This window comes from Miscanthus floridulus, chromosome 17 (genome assembly GCF_019320115.1).
Source record: "Miscanthus floridulus cultivar M001 chromosome 17, ASM1932011v1, whole genome shotgun sequence".
Lineage (NCBI taxonomy): Eukaryota > Viridiplantae > Streptophyta > Magnoliopsida > Poales > Poaceae > Miscanthus > Miscanthus floridulus.
Window position 1 is genome coordinate 2,222,928 of NC_089596.1, and position 7,106 is coordinate 2,230,033.

Sequence of the window (7,106 nt, forward strand, 5' to 3'; positions counted from 1 at the left end):
GGGGACATCACATTCCTTTAGGGCTAATGCAGATGAAGGCAGCTGAGTTTATGCGACACACAAGGGACCAAGACCCTTACTGAGTACATGCATGCTTTCAACAATCTATCCCGTTACACCCTAGGTTTTGTCGATACAGAAGAAAAGAAGATTGAAAGCTTCAAGAGAGGTCTTAGCACTAAGCTGATGAAAACTATGGCCAACTTGAGGTGCACCACATACAATGAGTTTATTAGTGATGCCTTGACTCAGGAGAACCACAACTATCTACATGTGGCAGCAAAGGGCCGCATGAGGGCAGCTAAGGCAGGCGTGATAAGTACATGCCTGATCTTCTGAGAGGTAGCCGGTAAGCTCGATTTGTGGAGATCTCGACGTTGGCGATCCGGCTTCAAATCAGACATGATTTGAACCCTGCAACCGTTACACCACTGCTCCGTTGGTTATCAACCAAGCACAACTTGATTGACCTCGCCAAGAAGGCTTTTCCTGTAAGCGAATCGAAGAGCACAAGCAAGAAGGTAAAACACGCAATCTGAAATTGCAAATATGAATGACACGAATATCAATAGAGGGTTCAAGAACTTGGTTCCAAAGGACTAATCGACACAGTGGAGGAGATCAAGAACGGGGGCCCTAGATCACTGTAAAAGGATTTGTCACCACAGTTACAATGAACGATTCAGTTTCTCGATGGAAAACTAAACTCAAAACAAAACCCAATTGTGTAGCAGCGGCAGCAGCTGTGTTTATAGTCTAATACTCGACCTAGGGTTGGGGACGGCTAGGGGTTGGGCGCCCACAACTTGGGCTTAAGGCCCGACACGATACATGGCCAAGTTGGCCCAAATAGGTGACGCAGCACCTTGCCGTGGTCACACAGAATGATCCACGGACCTTCTGGAGCTGGGACCAGATCCAAAACGACGGCGTCGTCGTCCCCTTTCCAACGCATCCAAGAACGGCCCATTTCGATGTCGTATGAGAAAGTTATGACCGAAATAGTGACAACATGTTTGCTGAATCCGAGGGCGACGTGGCAGCTGAGTTGGGGACGAATTGCAACTTGGGGAAGACCATGGCGTCGGTATGTCCAGCATGGCGATGTCCTCATCATCCTCCCCTTCTCGAATTGGAGTCATCCTCGACTCCATCTTGGCGATGTCCTCATCATCCCCTCCTTCTAGAATTAGAGTCGTCCTCGACTCCATCCCATCATCAGCGAACTCCTGTAAAAGGTTAGTGACAGCAGGCAATGCACCAGACATAAAAGGTTGACAAAACATAGTATAATATGGTGCATCAGGATTATCACATAACTCAGCAGTAGCAGAAGTTGTAGCAAGAAAAGCACCTCCTTTTAACTTAATCCCATTATCTTTAGCAATGTCTGTTGGAGGTTTATTTTTAATCTCATTAGCATGTTTAATAATATCCGTAGGAGACAAAGGCAGCAATGTAATTTTCTTGTCCTTATGTATGATAGTGTATGTATTAGTTCTACCATGCTGTAAAGCATCATTATTAAATTCCCATGGGCGACCTAACAAAATGGAACAAGCTTGCATAGGGACAACATCAAAATTAGCAGTATCATAATAAGAGCCTGTGAAAAAGCTAATGCGTGCTGATTTATTTACCTTAGTCTTACCACTATTATTGAAACATTGAAGTTTATATGGATACGAATGTTGTCATGTGGCCAAGCCAAGCTTGTCAACCAAATCTGAACTCACCAAGTTGTTGCAACTCCCGCTATCAATGATAGTGAGAACACGACAACCCTGCACAATGAGATACATGTGGAACAAATTGTGGCATTGGATCTTCATCTCTTCTTCATGTCCCACACGTGTACTCAACACACGCTGCACAAGAAGGCTAGGGTAGTTCGCGGTAGCAGCCATGGAGTCAATGGTGATGGCCTCCTTGTCTTGATCGCCCTCGGTGGGATCTGCATCAATGTTAGTAGCAAGGGCTAAATCATCTTCAACATCACTAGCACTTACATATCCATCCTCGGTAGCAATGAAAGCGCGACGACTGGGGCACTCCTTCATGACATGTCCCATGCCTTTGCATCGGTGGCAAATGATTTTAGAGCTGGACGAGGAGGAGCTAGTAGAAGCACCCGGAGTGGCACCTTTCTTCAGCTATGGAAATTGCACATTAGACAATTTACTTACCCCGGAAGAAAATGGAGGTGTAGATGGCTGTGGTGCAATAGGAAGCTTGGGCGTCTCTGGCTCGAAATGCTGCTAAAAATTCCTCCCATTGTTAGACCTGAAAGGCTGGTGTTGTTTGCATCCCTGCACTTCTCGTTCTGCCTTAATAGCAAGATGATACAATTGGGAAAAATTGCGTCATTCTTTGTAATCAAGTATGTTCTGTATATCATGGTTTAAACCACCAAAAAATCTAGCACTAGCATCATTATCATCTTCATTTATACCACAACGTGCTAAACCAATAAGCAATTCTTGATAGTATGCTTCTACTCCTTTATCACCTTGTTTTAAAGTTTGTAGTTTCAAACATAAATCACGTTGGTAATAAGGAGGAACAAAACGAGATTTCATATGTTGCTTTAAAACATTCCAAGTTTGAGGCACAGCAGCAACATTTTGGCATTGCAAAGATCACTCCACCAGAATAAAGCAAAATTAGTAAACTCACTAGTAGCAAGTCTAACTCTATGCTTAGGAGGAACATTATGAGAATCAAATTTTTGTTGAACAGCAAGCTCCCAATCTAAATATGCCTCTGGATCAACATTACCAGCAAAAGGAGGTAGACTAAATTTAATTTTAGCAAAAGGATCATTATTACCATGATTATTACCTACCATACCGCGACGATTGAAGTTGAGGCGGCGACGGGCACCACCGTCAGCATACGCATCTTCATCACCAAAAGCATTTGCATCTTCATCATTAGCACGATAAGGTGGAGGGCATTGCTCAAGCTGTTCAATGCGGGTAACCAGATTGTTCACGTTGCGCGTCAGCTCGGTCATAAGATTGCGTTGTTCAGTCATGAACGTTGTAAGCTCGCCCTTGGACACACACTCATTGAAGTCCGTCGGATTTCCTACCATGGTTAGAAGATAGAAAAAGACAACACCAAAGTATTATCCCTATCAACTAAAAGGAAACAAGTGGTGGTAGTGATGGTGGTGAAAGTGGAATGCAAAATCACAAGCGGCTTACCACCGTCTTGCCTGTATTCTTACCAACGCCAAACAGGAGCAAAACCAAAGTGGCAAAGCAATCTGTTGTCGAGCATGGGTAACAGTTGCAAGATGAACCTGTGCTGACAGAAGAATATGTGGAGCTATGGGTAGGCACACAATATGACAGCAAGGATTAGCAATTAATGAGTGCAGATTAACGATTGTTCAATCCGGATCCAAAATACAAATCACAGGTGCTGGCTAAGACATGTTGAGACATAGCGCAACAAGGTAAAAACAAAGGACGATCGAAAGAACTCACAGAACAAGCAAATAGCCCGGATTTCTCCTTTTTTCCTGAATTTTTTTCCCGGATTTTTCCAAAAGGCACTAATAGGAAACAAACTTTTTTTTTATTTTTTTTCACTATTTTTTATATATTTTTCTCTGAACAAGGATCACAAAAGATGCAACCACAAAAATTGGCACCTACAACTGAGGTGGGATGTGGTCTATAGAAATTCAGCATGTTCTCTGAAAAGCGTGCAAAAACTTTGACAATTTTTTTTCTATATTTCCCCAAATTTTTTTGGCAATTCTGATGAAACCAAATAGGGCGAAGCCAAGTTTGGGTCGGCTCCAAATGGTGTCAAGAAGCTGCTGAAAAAATTTCAGATTTTTCGGATAAACGAGTGAAAAGTTATGCCTGTTTTACCGAAGGTATGTCAAGGTATGTTTTTCGGGAGGCACAACACGGCGGCGGCAGTTAGGGCAAAGCATCCCTAAACTCTAACACCGATCACAGGATCGTCACTGTGACTAACAGCAGTAGGTATTCGCCTGATGAGGTAAGGAGGGCTGCGATGCAGGCAAAATAAGAGCAGCTGGCAACCTATCTAGGGTTGGTGTGGCGGCGAGAAGTTACACAAGGCGGCTAGCGGGGCAAGTCGAGTAATATGGTGGCTTCGACTTGTTGTTTGGGAACGGTGGATGGGATAGCGGCCGAAAATAAAAATCACAGCAACGGGTGATTGAACTACGACCACGAACACAATCCTAAACCAGCAACAAGACTCGACCATGGACACAAACTCAACAACACGAATCTGAAACGAAATTGCAAAGGCACAAAGGGCGATAGGACAGCGAAATTGAAATATTTTTGGGCTTTTTGTGGACTCTAGGTAATGAACAAATATGAATCTAAGGCAAACGAGATTATACCTTGCGGTAAACCTGAAATATCTGATACCAATTGATGAGTACAGGCCCGATCTTTCGAGAGGTAGCCGATAAGCTTGATTTGTGGAGATCTCAACGTTGGCGATCTGGCTTCAAATCAGACATGATTCGAACCCTACAACCGTTACACCACTGCTCCGTTGGTTATCAACCAAGCACAACTTGATTGACCTCGCCAAGAAGGCTTTTCCTGCAAGCGAATCGAAGAGCACAAGCAAGAAGGTAAAACACGCAATCTGAAATTGCAAATATGAATGACGCGAATATCAATAGAGGGTTCAAGAACTCGGTTCCAAAGGACTAATCGACACAGTGGAGGAGATCAAGAACGGGGGCCCTAGATCACTGTAAAAGGATTTGTCACCACAGTTACAATGAATGATTCAGTTTCTCGATGGAAAACTAAACTCTAAACAAAACCCAATTGTGTAGCAGCGGCGGCGGCTGTGTTTATAGTCTAAGACTCGACCTAGGGTTGGGGACGGCCAGGGGTTGGGCACCCACAACTTGGGCTTAAGGCCCGACACGATACATGGCCAAGTTGGCCCAAATAGGTGACGCAGCACCTTGCCGTGGTCACACAGAATGATCCACGGACCTTCTGGAGCTGGGACCAGATCCAAAACGACGGCATCGTCGTCCCCTTTTCAACGCATCCAAGAACGGCCCGTTTCAATGTCGTATGAGAAAGTTATGACTAAAACAGTGACGACATGTCTGCTGAATCTGAGGGCGACGTGGCAGCTGAGTTGGAGACGAATTGCAACTTGGGGAAGATCATGGCGTCGGTATGTCCAGCATGGCGATGTCCTCATCAAGGCGCCTTAGGGTCTTCTCAGCCTAAAGCTCTAGTGGCAGCTAGGCCATAGTTTCGACCACCAGCGCCCAAGTTTAGGCCTCCTCCACCAAAAGCCCATGCCAACCGACCTCAGAAGGTGTTTCATAAGGCGTTCACCATTGCCTTATCCAAGGGGAATGGAGGGCAAGGAAGCTCAATAGGATCTAGGAGAAATCAACCACGCTTCAATTGTAATCAAGTGGGTCGTTGGGCCAAGGAATGCCCCCATCCTAAGAAGAACAATAATCAAAACCAGAGCAATCAGAGACAGGCAAATCCTAAAGCGCATCCTGGATATGTACATTACACCGCTGTTGAAGAGGTTCCTATAGGAGAGGTTGTCACCACTGGTATGTTTCTTGTTAACAAACATCCTGCCATTGTTTTATTTGATTATAGAGCTTCTCATTCATTTATGAGCCAAGCATTTGCATCTAAGAATGATCAGAAAGTAATCAAGGTAAGCAAGGGTGGTTATAGTATAAGTTCAGCTAGGTGAAAGGTCCTAATATGGCTAGAGGGGGGTGAATAGCCTATTTAAAAATCTACAAATCAACTAGAGCATTTTGATTAGTATGACAAATAGCGAAATACAAACTTGCTCTAGCTCTACAAGGGTTGCAAGCCACCTATCCAACAATTCTAGTTGCAATCATTACTAGGCACACAACTTGTAATGTTACTACTCACTAAGAGCTCTCAATCTTGCTACTCTAAAGAGCTCCACTAGATAAACTTAAAATAACAAAGCAAGCTCTCAATTCTAATTACTCTAAAGAGCTTGCCACAACTAGTTTGCAATAATATAAATGAGTGAGTAGGGTGATTATACCACCGTATAGAGGAGTGAACCAATTATAAGATGAATACTATCGGTGTTTCGTACAAGCACCAGCAAGTAAATTTATAGTAATGCGCGTTAGGCTCGGATGGTGTGCTAAAGGACACAAGATTTATACTGGTTTGGATTGAATATCCCTACGTCCAGTTTGTTGTTGCTCGTGTTATTAGCACCATGAATGGTTCGTAGTAGGGGATACAAACGGTCGAGAGAGGGACATGTCCCAAGTCTCTGATGGAAGGGTCGAAAGGAGGTCAAGAGCTTTGTAGCTGCTTGACTATGTGTGCGTGTTGTGTTGTTCGGTCCCTCTTTGTTGGAGGAAGCACATCCCCTTTTATAGATGAAGGGGATGGCTTTACAAGGGTGATGACTTAGGATGCGTACTCCACCTAGCCTTGTGGCTCATGTCTACCTAGCTCGGTTACCCATTCTGATGGGTGTGAAAGGATGATTAGCGCCTACAATACTGTCGATGCCCCTGTAGAATGTCAGGATGTTTGTAGAATACTACCCTACGCAGGGTATGGGCCGCAGTATAGTGGTTTTGACTTATGAACCTTGCCCAGTCTTGCTCTGCACGCCCTCTGGCTCCTATGAGTCTCTATCGGAGGGATGTAGGGTCGGGGTCCGGAGTAGCACTGTGGGCAAGGTCCTTTGATTGGGTGGACCCGAGGGGTCAGGAAGCTGGCGCCGCTCCCTTGGGTCCATAACATGGTGATGGCATCTTCGTCCTTCATGGAGATCACAAATCCTTTTCTGGAGTGTAGTGGTTGTCTTATATCTTTGTCGGGTTCCGTGTCCCAGAGCTGAAGGTGGCGCCTACAACTCTATAGGGCAAAGAGCACGCGCCTGCAATCCCTTTTGGGCTCTACGGCGCCCGGAAGGGTCTAAAGCACCTGTCTAGTCGTTCCCTAGCAGTACCTTTCTTGCTGGGGCGTAGGGTATGGTCCTTGAAGCCACGGTTGACCCAAACGTCTTGTCTTGCTCTGTACCCATCATCAGGAGGGAACGAA